Source organism: Camelus ferus, chromosome 19 (assembly GCF_009834535.1).
Source record: "Camelus ferus isolate YT-003-E chromosome 19, BCGSAC_Cfer_1.0, whole genome shotgun sequence".
NCBI lineage: Eukaryota > Metazoa > Chordata > Mammalia > Artiodactyla > Camelidae > Camelus > Camelus ferus.
The window spans coordinates 37063894-37083521 of NC_045714.1; the positions used below are offsets into that span (position 1 = coordinate 37063894).

Consider the following 19628-nt stretch of genomic DNA (forward strand, 5'->3'; position numbering starts at 1 on the left):
TGATAGAAGGAAAAGACAAAGGGGTTGTGGAACCTGTCTTCATCTTGAGATGCATTTGGCAAATCCTTTGCAAAGGTTTGAAGAGCTAGTTCAGAGAATAAATTGTTACTCAAGTACAGGCTGCCTCAGAGTGAAGCTGCAGACCCTGCTGGGAGGTACCAGAGCTTGGGGATTTTGTTCCAAAATGCAGGATGTTAGGTGAGATCAGGGGAGGCAAGGAATATACCAGGTCACGATAATAATCGATACCTTGAACTTGTAGCTATCTACTGAGATGCCCCACTGAAGGTTTAACTAGCATAGTGACCTGGTGAGGACTTAATTTGTGTGTTTTCCATCTCAACAAAACAGTTACCAGCAAATCACCATGTCCTTGGGAAGGGCAAACAAGGTAAGCCCCAACCACTGCCACCACCAGAATGGGTATCAGACCTTTTGGGTTTCTAAAGTCTAAGTCAGCACTAGAAACATAAAATATGTTTCTAGAGTTATATGGAATAAATAGAAATATAATATGAGCCACAAATGTGAGCCACATATGTAATTTAAAATTTTCTAGTAGCCACATTAAAAAAAACAAAGAAACAGATGATATTAATTTAATAATATATTTTATCTGACCCAATATATCAAAATTATCATTTGCACATGTTATCAATATAACATTATTAATGAAGTATAAAAAATATAACGTGGAACATGATGTATGTAATGTAAAACAGTTTACATTTAAACATGCATTTTTAATCTTTTATTTTTATTCTTTTTTTCTTGAAGTATAGTTGATTTACAATATTATGTTAGTTTCATGAATGTAGCACAATGATTCAGGTTTTTTTGCAGATTATATTCCATTATAAGTTATCACAAGATATTGAGTATAATTCCCTTTGCTATACAGTAGATCCTTGTTGCTTATCAATTTTGTGTATAGTAGTTTTTACCTGTTAATCCCATATCCCTAGTTTTTCCCTCTCCCATCTTTTATTTTTCTTTTATATGACTTCTTGTTTGTACTAAGTCTCTGAAATCCAACATGCATTTTTAACTTACACCACATCTCACACTAGACAGCTTTCAAGTGCTCAGTAGCCACATGTGGCAAGTGACTTCAAATTGGGCTGTGCAGATATAGTTCTTCCTGTAGGCAGTGAAGCCGAGGAATAGAATGAACACTTTGTGATTCAAAGGTTACAAAGGAGACTTAGGAGGCTTCCAAGAAAGTTGATTGAAATGCCCTAATAGCATGTTCCTTCTCTAATACTTAAGAATATTTAAAAAAATAGTAATAAAAGCAGGAAAAAATAAGCCAAAACCACAAACTGGCAAACTAAACAAAACTGACAGTGTTATGGGTTAAACTATGACTCCCCAAATTCATATGTTGCAGTCCTAATCCCCAGTACTTCAGAATGTGATCTTATTTGGAGATAGGATCTTTACAGAGATAAACAAGTTAAAATGAGGTCACTGGGGATGGGGTGAGTATATAGCTCAGTGCAAGAGTGTGTGCTTGCTTAGCATGCACGAGATCCTGGGTTCAATCCCTAGTGCCTCCATAAAGTGGAGAAAAAAAGAAAAAAAAAGGCTATTAGTATGAGCCCCAATACAGTAATGATTGATATCCTTATAAATAAAGAAAATTTGACAAAGAGACCAGCATAGAGGGAAGACCGTATGAAGAGATAGAGGCAGAAGACAGCCAACTACAGGCCAGGAGAGAGGCCTGGCCAAATGGTGCTGGGACAACTGAATATCCACAAGCAAAAAGATCTTACCTCACACCATATATAAAAATTAACTCCAAATGTATCAAACATCTAAATATAACAGCTAAAACTATAGATCTCTTAGAAAGAAAACAGGTGAAGATCTTTGTGACCTTGGATTAGGCAATGGTTTCTGATACATAACATCAGCAGCACAAACAGCAAAAGGAAAAACAAATAAATTGAGGTGGGTAGGGTATAGCTCAGTGGTAGAATGCATGCCTAACTCTCACGAGTTCCTGGGTTCAATCCCCAGCACCTCCATCAAAACAAAAATAAAAACAAAAACAAAAACCTAGTTACCTCCTGCCCAAAATGAACTAGTTAATTAAATAATAAAAAAAATTTTTTAACCAGATAAATTAAACTTAAAATTTAAAAGATTTGTGCCACAACAGGAAAAAGACAACCTACAGAATGGAAGAATATATTTGTAAATCATTTATCTGGTAAGTCTAGTGTTCAGAATACACAAAGAATTCTTACAACTCAATTAAAAAAAAAAACAATTAAAAATGGTCGAGTATTTGAGTAAACATTTCTCCAAAGAAGAAATACAAATTGCCAAGAAGCACATAAAAAGATGTTCAACACCATTAGTTATCAGGGAAATGCAAAGCAAAACCACAATGAGATACCACTTCACAATTCCTAGCATGGCTATAAAAGAAAAGGAAAAAAATGGCTAATAAGTTTTGGGATTGATGGGGAGAAATGGGGACCCTCATCCATTACTGATGGGAATGTAAAATGGTGTAGTCATTTTGGAACAGTCTAGTAGTTCCTCAAAGGGTTAAACATATAACTATCATAAGACCTAGCAATTCCACTCATAGGTTTCATCCAAAAGAACTAAAAACATGTTCATATTAAAACTTACACACACATGTTCATGGAGACATTATTCATAATGGCTAAAATGTAGAAACAATCCAAATGTCCATCAACTGATGAATGGATAAGCACATTGTTGTATATCCATATAATGGAATATTATTCCAGCATAGAAAGGAATGAAGTACTGAAACATGATGCAACATGGATGAACCTTGAAAAATTGTGATAAATTAAAGAAGCCGGCCACAAAAGGCCACATAATGTATGATTCCATTGATATGAAATATTTAGAATAGGCAAATCCATAGAGACAGAAAATAGGTTAATGATTGTCAGGGGCTAGGGAGGTGGAGAGGGAAGGAATGGAAAGGGTATAGGATTTCTTTTGAGATGATGTTTGCACAATTTGGTGAATATACTAAAACCCACTAAATCATATACTTTAAAATGGTAAATTTTATGTAGCTTATAGCTCAAAAAAAAAAAATGCCTAGAGAGAAATCCATGAAACATTGTTAGAATACTGTAAAACTGATTAAAAACCTGTAAATTATAAAATAATTTTATAAAAATATAAAAATAAATTGTAAAAACATGTAAAAATATATAAATAACAACGTTTGGGAGGTAAAATGAGAAGAAAGAGTGTTTATGTCATCATTTTTCAAAGTGGGGAGATAAACAAAACTGAAACATATGGTTTAAAATAAAAATATAGTGACCACGACCTTACTGTTTTTGTAATCTCTCCTTTGTAAATTTAGAGGGATATTTTAAGAAATGATTACTTGAAGTAAAGAAACTTTAACTTTCGACAATCCCTTTAGTTTCTCTCTAGCTCCTTTTTTTTTCAAGTAAATTATAATAAAAATAAGTGGAGTATTTTAAATTAAAAATTGAACCTATAATATAATCCCATTTTAATAAAATATTTCTATCTCATCTTCCTAATTTTATATTGGCATATAAAGATGTTTCAAATAACGTTCATATTGTGTAATTTCTAGACCACATAATTTGGTGTGATTTTTTTTCTACTTTCACCTTTACCTTTTTCTGCTTTATTTGAAATTCTTCATAATAGAATGGTGTAATTTTCCCAAAACAATAGAGTTCATTTTCTAAATGACTGGAAGAAAATATGCCAAGATATACATCTGCATCTAGCCTGATCATGGACACTGGGAAATTAGCAAAGTGAGAAAAGGTTTTTTTCACTGCTCATGTAATTTATAAAGCCAGCTTACCATTGGTGTCAGTGCCTGTGCAATTATACATATAACCCAGATGTACCCTAGAGTCTCTCGCCATGGGTGAGCTCAGTAAGATTGACTCAGATTCCAGGGCCATGGTCTATAGGTCCACAAAGCTGTCTCCAAGAGTCTAGAGACTGCAGGGGTCCACATGCTTGGTAACATCTGCCTCCTGGGGTCTGGTTCTGGCATGAATCTGTGTGACCCAGATGTGAAACTCAGTCACACACACAGACAAATAACCACCCAAATCACAGAAAGCATTCAGGGGTAAAATTAGATTTTTTTTCTCAGTTGCTAAAATTTTTAAATACTGAAAAGAACAGAGAGTAATCTGACAAACACCAGTGCCTTTCAAGTCTCAGAATTTAATGCCACCATTTTATAGTTTTTGCTTCTAATTTTATAAATCTAGTAGGGTTAAAAGTGAAATCTCCTGTATATACTGCCCTTCCCAAAGGAATTCACCATCAGAAATCTGGTGTCTGTTCTTCCAAATTTTGTTTTCATACTTTCACTGCATGTATTTATGTATCCATAAATGCTTTTAACACCGTTTTGTGTGATTTAAAAATGCACGAAAATACTGTATTTTATTTTCTGCAACTTGCTTTTTTATGTAGTGAGTTTTTAAAAAACTGCAATTGGTTCATTCAAAAGAAATAATGTGAAGAACATATTCTTCCCCCAGTTATCTAGATTCCCTGGTGGTTATTGTTGTTGTTGTTTTTTTACAGAAAGATTCTGGATAACTCACTTGGCTATTCAGAACTGCAATAATGTGTTTCTGAGATCTGTCTTTGATGTTATATGTATAGATATAAATATACATCTAGTTCATTCATATTAACTGTTAGTATTTTATCATATGACTATTTATAAATTAATCTCTCTAAAAGCTCTACAATTAAGGTTTTTCCAAATTTCCCCTGTTATAGACAATGTTGCAAAGGGCAAACATTCTTGTACACATTTCCTGGTGCACACGTGCAAGAATTTCTCTATAAAAACCTAGAAGTGGAATTGTACTGCGCTAGATAAATAGGACCAAAGTTCTCTCCAAAGTAGATGTGTGGGTTTACACTTCCACCGGCAGAGTGAGAGGTTCCTGTTTTGTTCAAGGAGATTTTCTGAAAATTGAAAGGGATGCAAATAAAGAGAAGTGGTTACTTCAAGGAAATGCAAAGAAATTCAAAATAACCATTAGGCTTATGTGTGCTTAAATGTCCTTCTGCCACCCCATCTCCGTGCATACAGACCCACACCCACAGGGGTGCTGGGGGTGGGGTGGGATTCCATCTGCCGCTTCAACCCATATTGTTCCCAGTCACATACCATCACGCTGACAACTTTCCAACTTTCTCCTCTTTATCTCCTTTTTATGCTTCCACCCCCAGTCGCATCTCTCTACCTCCTTCACTGGGGCAAAAAATGAATTCCTCCCATTTTCTCATGGAAAGTTGCTTAATTAACCCTTGTGTTACTTGGGGCCTGATGCTCTTGCCCCAGTTTTACTTTCCGTCTTATCAGGATGGTTTCTCAAATACAGTTCCCTCTTGTATTAGTTAGGAATTGCTACATAAAACAAACCCACTCAAAATTTAACTGGCTTAAAACAACCCTATTTATTAGCTTGTGATCCTCTGGGTCAGCAATTTGGGCTGGGCTCAGCTAGGTGGTATTTCTAGTCTTGGCTAAGTTCTTTCGTACATTGTGGTCAGCTAAGTGGCTCTGCTTCTGGGAGGTGGCTGGCTGTTGGCTGGGGAATAGCCGTGACTTGGCCTCATGTCTTTTCTGCTCCAGCAGGCTAGCTTGGACTTGTTCTCATGGCAGTGGCAGGCTCCAAGAGTGAGAGCAGAAGCCTGCAAAACTTCTGGAGGCTCAGGCTCAGAACTCGTACATCACCACTTCTGCCTCGTTCTGTTGACCAAAACAAGTCACAGGGCCAGTCTAGATTGCAGGAGTGGAGAAATAGACCTCATCTCTTGATTGGAGAAGCTACAGAGTCACATTCTAATGGGTATGGATGTAAGGGGTGTGTTTGTGTAGGAGTGCAGGTTGGGCTCTCTGGAAAGTAAACTGTGAGATGGAGATTAGCATGCAGGAAGTTATTTGGAGAGTGCTCTTGGGATCAACCCCTGTGGAGGAGAGAGGAAGGAATAGGATGGAGCAGAGGGAGAAGTTGAGCTGTGATGTTAGAACAAAGGCCTCAACTGACTCCACGGGGAGCTCTGAAGCTGGGATAGGTGTTCAAAGTCGTTCTGAGTTGGGGCAAGGAGACCATGTCTCTGTGCTCCCAAGTTGATCAATCATTGTATGCAGGCTGCCTCAAAAAGGCAGCTGCCAAGGGGATTCTCAAAAAAGGCTTACAGCTAAGGGTCAACAGTACTCCCAGCAGCTGGTGGAATAAGTCCTTCATTCCTCAAGAGGGGTGGGGTGGGGTGTCTATGTGGAATAGCAGAGTCCTCAATACTGCCACACCTCCCTAAAACTCATGGTGCTAATTTTTTTGAGAACGTGATTGTAACTTGTTTTATATGTATACATTAAACATTTGTAATCACTTATTAAATGTGTTGTCTTAACTGCACATAGATTTTATATGATCACGATGCTAAATGTCACTCCTTTGAGCTCAGTCTTCATAGTTCCATTGCTCATTTATCAAGGTCATCCACTCAAAACTTTAAGGAATAATGAGAAACTTTGCTTTCTCTCCCAGAAATTTAGGCAAGAACAGTTTCAAACCATGCTGGCAACGGAGTCACCAAAATGTAATTAAGGTAGAGATGTTATGTTGATGTTGTTCTTTGCAGTAGGAGGAGCGAGAGGCTAAGATCTGGGTTATAAATCTCTCAAAGGGGAATGTGGGAAACCAGGGTGGAAATTTGGCTGGAAGAACGAGTTGTGAGAGGAAGGAGAGAATGAGTGAGGCAGTGAAGGATAAAGAAGCAGATCCCTCAGGGCGGCTCTTGAGATTTGGGCAGACTTTTTATGCTTTGAAAAGGCAAGTTGCTGGTATGGAAAAATTCCAGAGGAGTCACCAAGTCAGAATTTGGCAAGTTGGATGGAGAATTGTTTCTACCTGTGGCAAAGGAGAGTCTCTGTGACCACATAGAAGAGACTCTGCTTCTGGGAAACAAAACGCACTGACTTTTAATGTGGAGGCTGACATAGCTGTGAATTTACAGAACAAGCCAAAAAGGAGGAAATTACAGAGTAGTCAGCAGGAAGACCTGAGAGAACCACAGAATGTCAGGGGTCCTCAATTTAAAGTGGAGAAAACAGTCCAAATTGATCAAGTGATGGGGCCAGGATCCCATCATGGGTTGCTGGCTAATCTGTTTAGCTCTCCAGATTGACCCTCCACCCTCTCCCACCCAGGGGTCCTGTGCCCTAGCGGCTCCCCCCTATGGAATATGATCCTTTACTCTCTGGCTTCCTGTTGGGTTTGCCTAATGGGAGGCACCTACAGAAGACTAGAGGATGGAAGGAAAGGAAATGAAGGTGTTTGCTTCCCCAGCTCCCTCAGTACTGGAGCCACAGACTGGAACCATTCTAGAAAACCCTCTTCTACAATTCCAGTTCTTCCCACATTCCCATAAGCACCCCCTCTCCTTGCTCTTTCAGGTCTGGAGTCAAAATGCTTTCCCTAACTGTTGCAACCTCTGAGATGTTTCCTCATCCCTTACTGGTTTCCCTAAACTCTTCTTGCACCGTTACAAATTCTTCTTTGTTCTCCTTGATTCTTCCATTTGAGTGTGCCATCTCTTTCCTAATGCAGCCCTGAATGACATATCACTTGGGCTAGCCAGTGTAAGAATTTTCATGCATAGTTGTCCCTTTTGGCAGCTCAGACTCAGAAACCCATACTTCTATCTGGAGACTCTCCCACCACGTGAGTCTTAGTGGGAAGTAGAGTTCACTTCCCATAGTAGAATGTGGAAGTGCTAGCTACTTGCTTTCCCAGCTTCCCTTACAACTAGGGTTTGGGCATGGAACTTAGGCTCAGGCATTTAGAGGTAAACATTAGGCTTTGATTGAGGAGTCAGTGACATGAAGGCACAGAGACAGTGGAAAGATCCAGTCTGGTGATGTGGCCATAAAAGCGGCAATATTCATCTCTGGGGTAACCCAGGCAATAGGGCTAGTGGCAGTTCCTAGCATCAGATGTGAAGTTTTAGCAGGGTTAGAGGGGTGAGTTGAAGGGTCTGGCATTCTGTGAGAGGGGTTGTAGGGTCTTTACCAGACTAATCTTATGCTTCTGCCACCGTGGTGGCCAGTCTGGTTCTCTAGCCTTCCCAGCAATGCTGAAAGCTCTCCAGTATCTATTTCACTGATTCCTCTTCTGCTAAAATCTACCAGAGTCAGTTTCTGTTGCTTGCATTTATGAATCCCAACTGGTGGAGGTTTCCTTGGGTGGAGTGCATCTAAGCCTCACGAGGAACCAGTGAACAGCCAGGGCCCACAGCAGCCACTCTCCTCCTCCTATTTGGGTCCCTCAGGTTCTCCCACTCGCTCTCTGTGCATCTGTCACATCCTTCTCCAGCTGTGGATTTGTCTTCATTCATGAGAAGGCAGTATAGTCTATTGGTTGGGAAGCACTCACTTTGAGGTCAGAATGCTTGAGTTTGAATCCTAGATGTAAAACTTACTGACTGTGAGACTTTGGTCAAGTTACTCACTTTCTCCTCTTCTGTGCAATGATCATAGTAGGGTCTTCTTGTTTTGAGGACTAAATAAGATAACATATATAAAGCCCTCACCAAGCTACTTGGCTCATAGTAACCATCAATAATTGTTCCTATTGTTATCTTCACTGGCAGAATTATCATCATCATCATGATTCAAGGGCCTTATGGAGATTAATTAGAGCAAATGTCTTAAACTCCAGTGCCAAAAGGAGCCAGGCAGGGAACAGGAATAAGTAACGCGGAGCCACGTGTAAGAACACACTGGGGCAAGGTGAGGACTATCGAATATGGAAGAATGTGTCTGTCTAGAGGGAACAGCCACTTCTCAGAAGCAGCCATTTATTGCCATGTGGAATGTGAGCCCAGTGATTCCAGACCTTCCGCTATTTGAAGAGAAGCCAGAAATCCAGATTTTTGTGGGAAGCTTGATGTTTCAATATCAGTAATGAAAAAACACTATACAATCCAAACAAAACCTTCCCAGGGCCATGATGGTCTACTGATCCCAGTTTGTGTGTTCTGAATGCAAATCTCTGGGTTCAGTTGAAATTCACAGGGAAAGAATCCGGTTTAGTCCTGCCTCAGTCAGCTATGGCCATGATCCACTCGCCACCCAGCAGGGAATATGGTGAAAACTCTCCAAGAAACAGATGTTCAGATAAAAGAGAGCAAGTAGGTGGTGACGAGCCCATTTCAGAGAAGAGAGGCCAGGACTAAGGAAGTTCCCCAAAAGTTGCTTCTCTGTGGATGACAGGCGTATTAAAGGCAAATGCATCAGGAATGTGATAACCCAGTGACTGCAATCTTAAGATAGGGGCTTATTTATCTTATGTAAAAATGTGTCTAGAGGAGGCAAAATCGGGCTAGTACAGAGGCTCAGATATAGCCACATGATTCCAGACTCGCTACATCTTTCCACGCCTGCATTTTAATATGTAGGCTTTTGTTGTCATGCTTGTCACCTCATGGTTGCAAATGGCTGCAGCTGTGACGATCACAACTGTGTGCAGGGAGAAAAGGAATCGAGAAGTAAGGGGTGGTCCTTATGTAAGGATTTCCCACAGATCTCCAGCATATTTCTTCTTCCATCTCACTGGCCAGAACTGACTCACACACCTATACCTAGCCACAAGGAAATTGGAAGGTGAATATTTTTAGCTCGGTACATTGCAGCCCCAAATAATATCAGGGTTCTTTTCATTAGGAACAAGCAGAAAATAGACCTTGTGTAGGCAATAGGTGCCTCTGCCACTCCCTTTGAATAGGTACTATGGACCAGACCCTGGCTAAGCACTGGACACACCAGGCTGAAAACCACAGCCTGCACTGCAGAAAGATGCAGAAGTGATTGTGAAACCCCATGCAGCTGGGCCAGGTTCCAAAGTGAGAAAATCTGCTTCTGGTTCCTTACAGGTCCTCTTAGCCTCTTATCCTTCCTGACCCCTCCTTGGCCCTCCTGCTGTCAGTGTAGCCCCACCATGGCCCAAGCATGGTGGGTAGAATGTGTGATTAACACCAGTAGCGTTTCAGGAGGCACCCAAGAGACGTTCCAGAGAGAAATATGTAACTGGCACATCTGGTTTATAATGTATATTAATCCCTGACATGTAATTTGAGTAATATATGTAAAGCAAAAAGTCCAAGTGCTGATTTAGGAGCCTTATTATTACCCTGTCAGCAGAATTCATGTTCTATTTGCACAGCACTCCGGGTCCCGCAACTCATCTAGGGCAGCAGGAAGGAGAAGGCTTTCTGATGGATGCCAGCTGATGGCAGAGGCCCCCCGCTGATGGGGATGGGGCATCAGTCAAGTGCTTGGAGTCCCTAGGAAGGGTTGGCAGGAGCTCATCTTGGCAAAGAGGACTGTGAAACTAGACCAAGTTCCAGCTGGAGCTAGGGGCAGATCCATCCCCACCCTGCAAAGGAAGAAGTCTAAAAAACTGTGGGCTTTGGGGTTTAAAGCCAGCTCTGCCACTTTCTCACCGTATGACTTTGTGTAAGTTGCTTCTGCTCTCTGGGCCTCAATTTCCTATTGGTAAATAGGAATCATAATAGCATCCATCTATCTAATAGAACTGTTGTGAGGTTTAAATAAAAACAAATAACAACAACAACAACAACAACAGAAACCAACCAGGTACTGAGCATTAACTGTGGGCCAGTAATATTCTAAATATTCTACATTTATTATTATCACCAAAACTTGGGTCCGTCTGCTTGCCACTTGAAAGCCAGTACAAAGAGAGGCAGGTGTTGGTAGAAAGGAAGATTTGCTTTATTCCAGAGACTGGCAATGGTGTGGGGTAGGGGAGGTGAGGGGATAGTACAGACTCATGTCCAAAGACCATCTACCCCCCCCAGCTGACAATCAGCTTTTAAAGGGGGAGATTTCAGGGGTGTATAGGTGGGGACAGGGGGCTACCTGCACAACAGCAGCTCTGACAGTCATCCTGAAAGTGGTCAGATCAGCGAAATCGTGATTGTTTTAAGTACAGTTAATCTTCAGCTCCAGGGTCGGTTTGTTCTCATTTCTTTGAGGCTCTCAGAAGTGTGGCAGCTTATGTCCTGGCTACAGTCTGGTCATCATGTAGTTAACTTTTTCCACCTGGTGGGAGTTTCAGTGTCTACAAAACAGCTCGAAGAATATGGCTCAGAATATTATCTATAGCCCTTGAGGAGGAATTAAAGGTCCTTGACTTTAATAGTCCTTGACTATTTCCCTTTGTTTCTGTATTTTCTTATTTCTTTGATTAAACTTATTCTTTGACTAAAGTTTTTCTACAGACAAGAGGCAGGCAGAGGACATGGGGATAGTCTGTCCTGGGAAGACCCCATAGGGTCCTGCTACATTTCATTATCTCATTGAATTCTCACAGCAACCTCATGAGGTAGATACTATTATGACCCCCAACTTACAGTTGAAGAAAATGAAGCACAGAGAGGTGAATTAACTTGCTTAAGGTCACACAGCTAGTGATAGGTAGAGCTGAGGTTCAAGACACTCTGGCCCTTCAGCATGCCCTCTGAGATGCTTCAACAGACTGCTTTCTGGGAAGCACTCAGGAAAGGGTAATTTTCTAGGCCAGTGATGTCCAACAACTCTCCCTGTGATGATGGAAATGTTTTATACTTCTGTGGTGTCTGATACAGTAAGAACTAGCCACAGGTGGCTATTGAGCATTTGAAATGTGGCTAGCTTGACTAAGGATCTGAATTAATTTAATTCAATTCTGATTAACTGAAATTGAAATAGTCATTTGTGGCTAGTGGCCACTGTTCTGGACATGTAGTTCTAGGCTCCCCGACCCACTCTCACTCTTGCTAGAGGGCTTTAAGTCCTTACAACTGTTGGGCTAGGATCTCAGGGAGTTCAGTGGCTTGTGGGGTAGCAGTCCAATGATGGTTGTGTGAGCTGAGCAAGGAAGGTGATGGTTCAGTCCTTTCCAGTGCCAGCGAGAACATGCTCTGGGTATTGCCTTGCAGAACACTGCTCCTTTAAGAAATGGGGGCTCAAGCTCCCAAGCCTTTCAGAGAGCCCCTTAGTTGTAAGCACCAGAGAATCCTAGACACTGTCCCAGTCAGTGGGATTATATGACAGACATGGTCCCTACTCTCCTGGAATTGGCAGTCTAGTGGGGAAGAAGGATATTAGGCAAATGACTACCCAATTATTTATTTAACAACAATTAATTAAAGTCACACCTGAGTGTATGCCAATGTCACAAGTGATAAAATGGCAGTTAGAGATAAGTGCCTTGGGAGCCCTCAACAGAGAGCAATTAATTGTGTATGGGGCTTTAGGAAATGGATTGGTCAGAAAAGCATCCAGAAAGGCAGAGAACCTTGAATTTGGTCTTAAGGAGTTGGAGATTGTAAGGGCTAAGTGTGCAGGAAGGTTGTTCCAGGTAGAAGGAACAGCATGGGCAAAGGCACAGAGGCGTGACAATACTTCAAGTGTTCAGATAAAAGAGAGCATCGTGATTCAAGTTGGGGTGAGAGAGAGTGAGCCTGGAAAGATCATTTGGGGACCACATTGCGAAGTCTTGAATGCCATGCTGAGCTGCTGACCTTTATCCTAGGGGAGAAAAGGGTTTCTAAGCAGGGGCGAGCAGTGAGATTTGTTTCAAATGGCAGGTTATGCTGCGCTGAAGAGTCTGGAGCTCTGCTGTTCTCTGGCTGGGTGAAGTCTTTCTGGTCTAATTCCACTCTTGTCTCCTCCAGTCCACTCTTCAAACAGGAACTAGGAGACTCTTTTTTGTTTGTGTGTTTGTTTTCTCATATGGCTCAAAAGCCAAAAGAGCCAACATTACAAAAATGTATACACCTCTCCCACCCACCCTCTTCCCCATCCACCTCTTCCAGCCCTCAGGGATTCATCAGGGAATCACCTGAAGTAGTTTGGTGGGGATCCTTCCAGATTTCTCTGTGCATACAAATGCACTCTTCTGATCCTTTTTTCTTTCACTTAACAGTGAGATCTTTTCACGTCAGTAAAGAGAACATTTTCATGCTCTTTTTTTAAAACATAAAACGTTTGTAGATTCACATACAGTTATAAGAAATAATACTGAGAGATTCTATGTATTGTTTATCCAGTTTCCTCAAATGGTGACATCTTGCAAGACTATGGTGCAATATCACAACCAGCATATTGACATTGATGCAGTCAACATACGGAACCACAAGGATCTTGGATGTTGCCCTTTTGCAGCAACACCATCTTCCTCCCCACGCATCCTCCTTCTCATCTTCCCTTACCCTGGCAACCAGACATCTGTTCTGCACTTCTATAATTTTGTCATTTGAGGAATGCTGTATGAATGGAATCATACAGTATGTAACCTTCTGGGATTTACTTTTAAACTCAGCCCAATTCCCAGGAGATGCATCCAGGTTGTGGGGCATATCAACAGTCTGTTCCTTTTTCTTGCTGACTAGTATGCAATAGAATGGACAGACCACAGCTCTTTTGACCATTCACCCATTGAAAGACATCTGGGCTGTTTCCAGTTTGGGGCTATTACAAACAAAACTGCTCTGAACATTCATGTATAGATTTTTATGTAAATTTTCATTTCTCAGGGGATATTGCCCCAGAGTGCAACTGCTGGCTTGTATGGAAGTTGCATGTTTAGTTTCATGAGCAACTACCACAGTATTTTTCAGAGTGGCTGTATCATTTTACATTTCTACCAGCAATGTATGAATGATCCAGTTTCTCTGCATTCTCACCAGCATTTGCCATTGTCACTGTTTTTCATTTTAGCTATTCTGATAGGCATGTGGCAATATCTCATTATGGTTTTGACTTACAGTCTCCTAGTAGCTAATGATGCTGAACATCTTTTAGGTGCTTATTTGCCCTCTGTTTATGCTCTTTGATGAAATGTCTGTTACATCTGTTTGTATCTTTTGCCCATTTTTCCAACTGGATTTTTTTTTTTTTTTTTTTTACTGTTGAGTATTGAGAGTTATTTATATATTCCAGATAGTCCCTTGTCAGACATGTGGACTGCAGCAATTTTCTCCCAGTCTGTAGCTTATCCTTTCATTCTCTGAAGAAGGTTTTTCTCAGAGCAAAAGTTTTTAATGAGTCCAATTTATCAGTTTTACCTTTTATGGATCATGCTGTTAGTGTCAAGTCTAAGAACTCTTTGCCTAACTCTAGACCCCTGTATTAGTTTGCTAGGATTGCCATAACAAAGTAACACAGACTGGGTGGTTTAAACAACAGAAATTTATTTTCTTACAATTTTGGAGTCTAGGAGTATGAGATTAAAGGGTTGGCAGGATTGATTTCTTCTGATGGCTTGTTTTATAGATGGCCATCTTTTATGTGTTTCTCCTCACATGGCCTCTCCTCTGTGTGTGTGTCCTAATCTTCTCTTTTTATAAGGACACCAGTCATGCTGGATTAGGACCCATCCTAATGACCCCTCCCAGGGTTTGCTCTTAGAGCCCTGAGCCAATATGTAAGAAGTTTGACTTCCCTGAATCCTGTAAGGAAGCCCAAGCAACATAGGTGGAGGTGCTGTGGTCAAGAGTCCGTACTGAGCCCAGCCTTTGAATAATCCCAGCCTAAACTTATACATACTTTTAGTCTTGTTTATTCATATTTTTATGGTAACCTATTTTTTTGTTTAAATATGTCTTTAAAGAGGAATACATTAAAGTGTTTTTCTAATGCATATTGTAAATGATTGCTGCTAAAATTTAAAATCATGCTCTTCCACATGTCACCTGAAATCATCCTGTGACTCACCCAGGATACACCCCAGCTGCTAAGATCACTGCACTAAGCTTTTATTCTGATCACAAGGCTCCCTTCTAACTTATACATTTGAGTATTTATGAGGTTCCCTTTCACAGGTTGGTGCTGCATGTTGCCCCCGGGGGCCCCTGCTCTCTGGAGTTCACAAACTTCATTCCTGTGTAGTGCATTGGAACAGTGAACATTCATGGGAGGTGACCCACGTCAGGAGCTGTGAAGGGTCTGAGAGTTTACCCGACTGACAAGCTGAGAAACGAGACTTCTTCCTGGCTGCTAGCAGAAGACAGAGTCCTGGGGCAGAGCCTGCCACTGTGTCACAGAGAAAGTGTAGCAAGAATGCCAGGCTTACTCTGATTCCTCATCTCCCAAGTCCCAAGGGGTGGCACAGGTCAGCCTGCATACACAGTGAGCTGTGTTAGAGGAGAATACTGCGCTTGGAGAACCTACCGCTTTGACGGTGAACAGTAACAAGCCTGTTTTGTTCTGGGGAAAACATGACTTCATCCTTCAAGGTTGCCTGCTACAAACACAATCCTGAGAAATGGCCTGGGTAGAGGGTAGTCAGAGCCTTGCATTCTTGGCATATCCAGCAAGAATGTGCGTAGAAGCTTAGAGCCAATGGTGGACTACCTGTCCCGACAAAACACACCCATGCATATCCAAGCTTCAAGCCCATGACCCAGGTCAGATAGGCTTAATCGTGCTGTGAGTTCCCAGAGCTAAAGCTCCACCATCTCTCCCCGACTCCTGATTCCACTTTAAATGATTCCACTTAAGTCAGTAATAATAAGAGGTAAAGAATTTACTCACTTCAGAGTTTAACTTTTATTAGTAAAATAACTCAAATGCTGCTAGTCTTCACTAGTTCACATGTTCAAGGGAAATCACACTAATGTGCTGTATCAATTAGCTATTGCTTTAGTAACACCGCATAACAATCAACCCCAAACTCTTGGTGGCATAGACAGAATTTAGTTCAGGGTTGTGACTTTCCTGGTAGCTGGGTGCCTCTGCTTCATTGCACAAGTTGGGTTGGGTGGCTCTGTTCCCTATGTCTCTCATTCACCTCCCAGAACCAGTGGGCTAACCAGAACGTATTTCTCTCCTGATGATGGCTGAACTGCAAGAGGGCATGCCCAACTGCACAAGCATATTTCAAACCCATTGGCCAAAGCAAGTCTTGTGGCCAAGCCCAAAGTTAAGGGATAAGGACGTATACTCCATCCATGGAGGTGGAGCAAGGGGAGGAGATAGTCCTGAGGACAATCTCATCTATCATCTATCAAAAAAGCCTGTGGTTCCTCTTCTCATTTTTCACTCACATAGGACCTCAAGCCCTGTTTACAAAGTCTCCCCCATGTTCTCCCTTCAATCCCAAAGTATTAAAGTACAGTTGACCCTCAAATGATAAATATTCACACAACAAATTCCTCCCCCACCTACCAGAATAGGACTTTAGAAAAACTTATGCTCATTTTTCTCAATTAACCAAAATTTCTTCCCAATAACAAAAAAGAAATAAAACATTAATTCCAAGCTTATTTCTCTAAGCTCCCTCCTCTGCGGCTGGGGCCTGCTCTTGGATTGACAAATAACCCCAGCACTTTATGTTCAAGCTTTTACACGCACATGAGGCCTTCTGTTTGAGAGGAGATACGAATTGTGCAATTCCTCATAAGGAATGGATCTGTTCTAGTTTTTATGGTTATATAAGGTTATAAAAGGTAATAAATTAATTTAGAAATGATTCAGGAAAGAGCGAGAGAATAAGAGTCAGAACACTTGCTAAAGTGTATGTTTTCTTTGTTGCCTTATATAGTGAGAGAGAACACACCTAGGGTCTGGGCTTTACAAGGAGGTTGAATAGCAAGTACCTGACTCAGAATGTTGTGTTGACAGTACCTTTTCCCCAAAGCTCCTTTTACCCTTTGTTCTGTGTGTGTGTGTGTGTGTGTGTGAGAGAGAGAGAGAGAGAGAGAGAGAGAGAGAGAAAGAGAGAGAGAGAGAGAGAGAGAGAGAGAGAGAGGGAGAGAAAAGAACTAAGCAAGGGATATGTGTATTCCTAGGAGTCCCCAGAAGGTATTTGTTTCCTGCATGCGCAGGACCTGCCATTGGCAGTCATCTCTGTGTGGCCCTTCCTCTCTTGTCCCAGCCCAGCCTGTGAACAGCTGCTGCCCAGAGGGCCCTTGAAGGCTCCTCATCTTTTCCATTCCTAACGATATCTGTATTAGTCAAAGATTCTTTGTTCAAAGGGATAGAAACCCAAATCTAACTAGTTGGAGCACAGAAGAGGATTTATTTGCTCACATTACCAAACCATGGACAGCACAGGGTGGAGCTGACCCCAGCACTGACAGGATTCAGACATCCAAATGCCATGGAGCTTTTCTCTCTCTTTTCTCTGCTGCTTTTTGCTTGTTGGAGCCATTCCTGCCTCTCACAGATGGTCTTTATCTACAAGGAGGGGATACGATCTCTGGTCATTCCAAAATCATAGCCTTCCAGCTTTAGCAACTCCTGGAGGATAGAGAACATCCCTTCCTTAACTCTGGGGTAAAAAATTCCAGATGTCTGTAATTGGCCTGGCTTGAGTCACATGCTTATGGCCTGGACCAACCACCATTACTTAATTTCCAGTATAAAGGTGCTGAACATTAGCATGGCCACTGGGGAATTCATGAGGAAACATGAAACCACATTAATTTGTATGAACTATAGTTCTTATGGGAACTATAAAGTTGCTTCCAAGCCCTTTCACCAATGTTCTCCTTTGAAGGCCCATCTGTACAATGGCTGGGCATGGGGAGACCTGGAAAACCATCCCACATAGATGTCCTGTGACCCTGATATAAACTAATATAGCTCCCTCATGCTGTCTTTGGGGGCCCTCTGGATTTTGTCTCTCTGGGTCAGTGGGTGGGTCAGGTTCAACATCACCAGGGTAGTTGGCTTGGGATGTGAGACTGGACAGCAATTGCCCACTTCTTTGGAGCAGTGTTGCTGGGAAACCTGACTGCCCACTGTCCCTGGGCCCCCGAGAGGGCTACCAGCCAGCTTCATTGAGATTTTGACTCCGTTTGAAGCTCGGGGCATTCCAACCTTGATGTGCCTTGGTCCCACAAGCCTTGGGACTCACAAGCCTTGAGTTCTAGAATTGGCCCTGCCATGCCACTGATCAGTTCCCTTCTGTCACCCCCTTGCCTCTTCTTCAAGTTCTCCCCAAGCGTATCTCCACTCACCCAAATCCCTAGTGAGCAATGCAGAATTTTCTGAAGATTGGCCCTCTGTCAAAAGGTTTTTCTACTTTTACTTCCTTTAAATTAAACTGAAATGTTTAAGGCACGCATGCATCATACGTTATGATTAATCCACATTTGAACTAATATTTTTGATGCACTGTGTCAAGTATGTCTTGATAACATGAGATAAAGCAGTTTCTACCATATTTATTTATTTTCTGTCATCTTCCAGTAGAATACATAATGGTATAACATTTAAAAAATGTTAAGTGGATAGTGTCTTAGGCCTGATGCATACCTTGGAACTAGAATCTGAGACCAACTAGTTTATTTGGCGGATGATCCCAGGAAACACTGAGTAGAGTCGGGAGTGAGGCAGAGAAGGAAAGGCTGCTAGTAAATCATGTGTGATCAAGTAATTTACCTCTATGGGCCCCTGGAACGGAATCCCACTGGGGAATTCTGGGAGGCAATTAAGAACAACCCTCAGAGTTATCACAAACAATGGGTGAGGATGCTAGTGTAGCCATCAACTCCCTGTGGTCATTGGTTGAAGTGTATTTTTGTGGGCGTTACATCGCCAGTACTTCTGCCTTGCCCAGTGCATGGCCAGGTCTTTTTGGTCATAGCTGCAGTAATCATCCTTGGAGCATGGGTAGATTGCTGAGAAGGTATGGGCTGGGCTCTGGTAATTGGCTATAGATGGGTTTTTCTTCCTCTAAACCATGATATCCTGGGGTTTCCCACCCTAGCACTGAATCAACGGGGAAAGGAGGGTGTTGTCCACATGCTGTCCCCTGGCCTCCTAGGTAACAGTCCTGGGGAGAGCACAAGGATCCATGTGTGGATTGGCCAACACCCAGACACCATCTTGAGTAGAGAAAGGGGTGGGGGCACAGAAAGATGAATCTTTTACTCAAAGGATACTAAGCACTAACTTATGTGAGACTTTTAAACTGGGAGACTAAGATACTGTTAATAATCAGTTTTTATTTTTCTCTCTCAGTAATTGATAGGAAAAGTACAAGAAAAAAAATTAAGTCACTTATAAACAATAAAGAACCTATACTTTTTTTCGCATCTATGAGTTATAGCGGGTAGGTTTCAACCCTCCCACAAGTATAATGTCTATGAGGACAGGCCTTTACCTGCTTAGATCATTGCCATATTTGTTGCTTATAACAATGTAGCTGGGGGTGGGTGTAGCTTAGTATGCACGAGGTCCTGGGTTCAATCCCCAGCACCTCCTCCAAAAAAATAGTAAATAAGCCTAATTACCACCCCACCTCAAAAAAGATCACCCACTAAAAATAAAATGCCCTGCCTCCAAAATCACCCTTTCCAATCCAGCCCCCCTTAAGAAAATATAAAACTCATGCAGATTTAAAAAAAAAAGCAAAAAATGAAACACTGTAGCTGGCACATAAAAGATGCTGAACAAGTGGTTGTTGAATGAATGCATGCTCTATATTTTCCTACTGGTGGCCCCTTCCCTTCTGAGATCCAAGCCATTTAATTTCAATTAGTTTATTGCAGCTTCACCCAGATCTGGGCAGGACTGCTGG

The 19628-nt window shown here is 41.6% G+C and overlaps 1 long non-coding RNA gene across 1 annotated transcript; it reads left to right on the plus strand.

The window, feature by feature from the left end:
- Positions 1-1480: 1480 nt before the first annotated feature.
- On the plus strand, positions 1481-19323 carry LOC116658003. The gene is made up of 3 exons (XR_004313209.1): positions 1481-1507; positions 12152-12156; positions 19270-19323. It is a non-coding gene; the product is annotated as an uncharacterized LOC116658003 (long non-coding RNA).
- Positions 19324-19628: the final 305 nt, after the last annotated feature.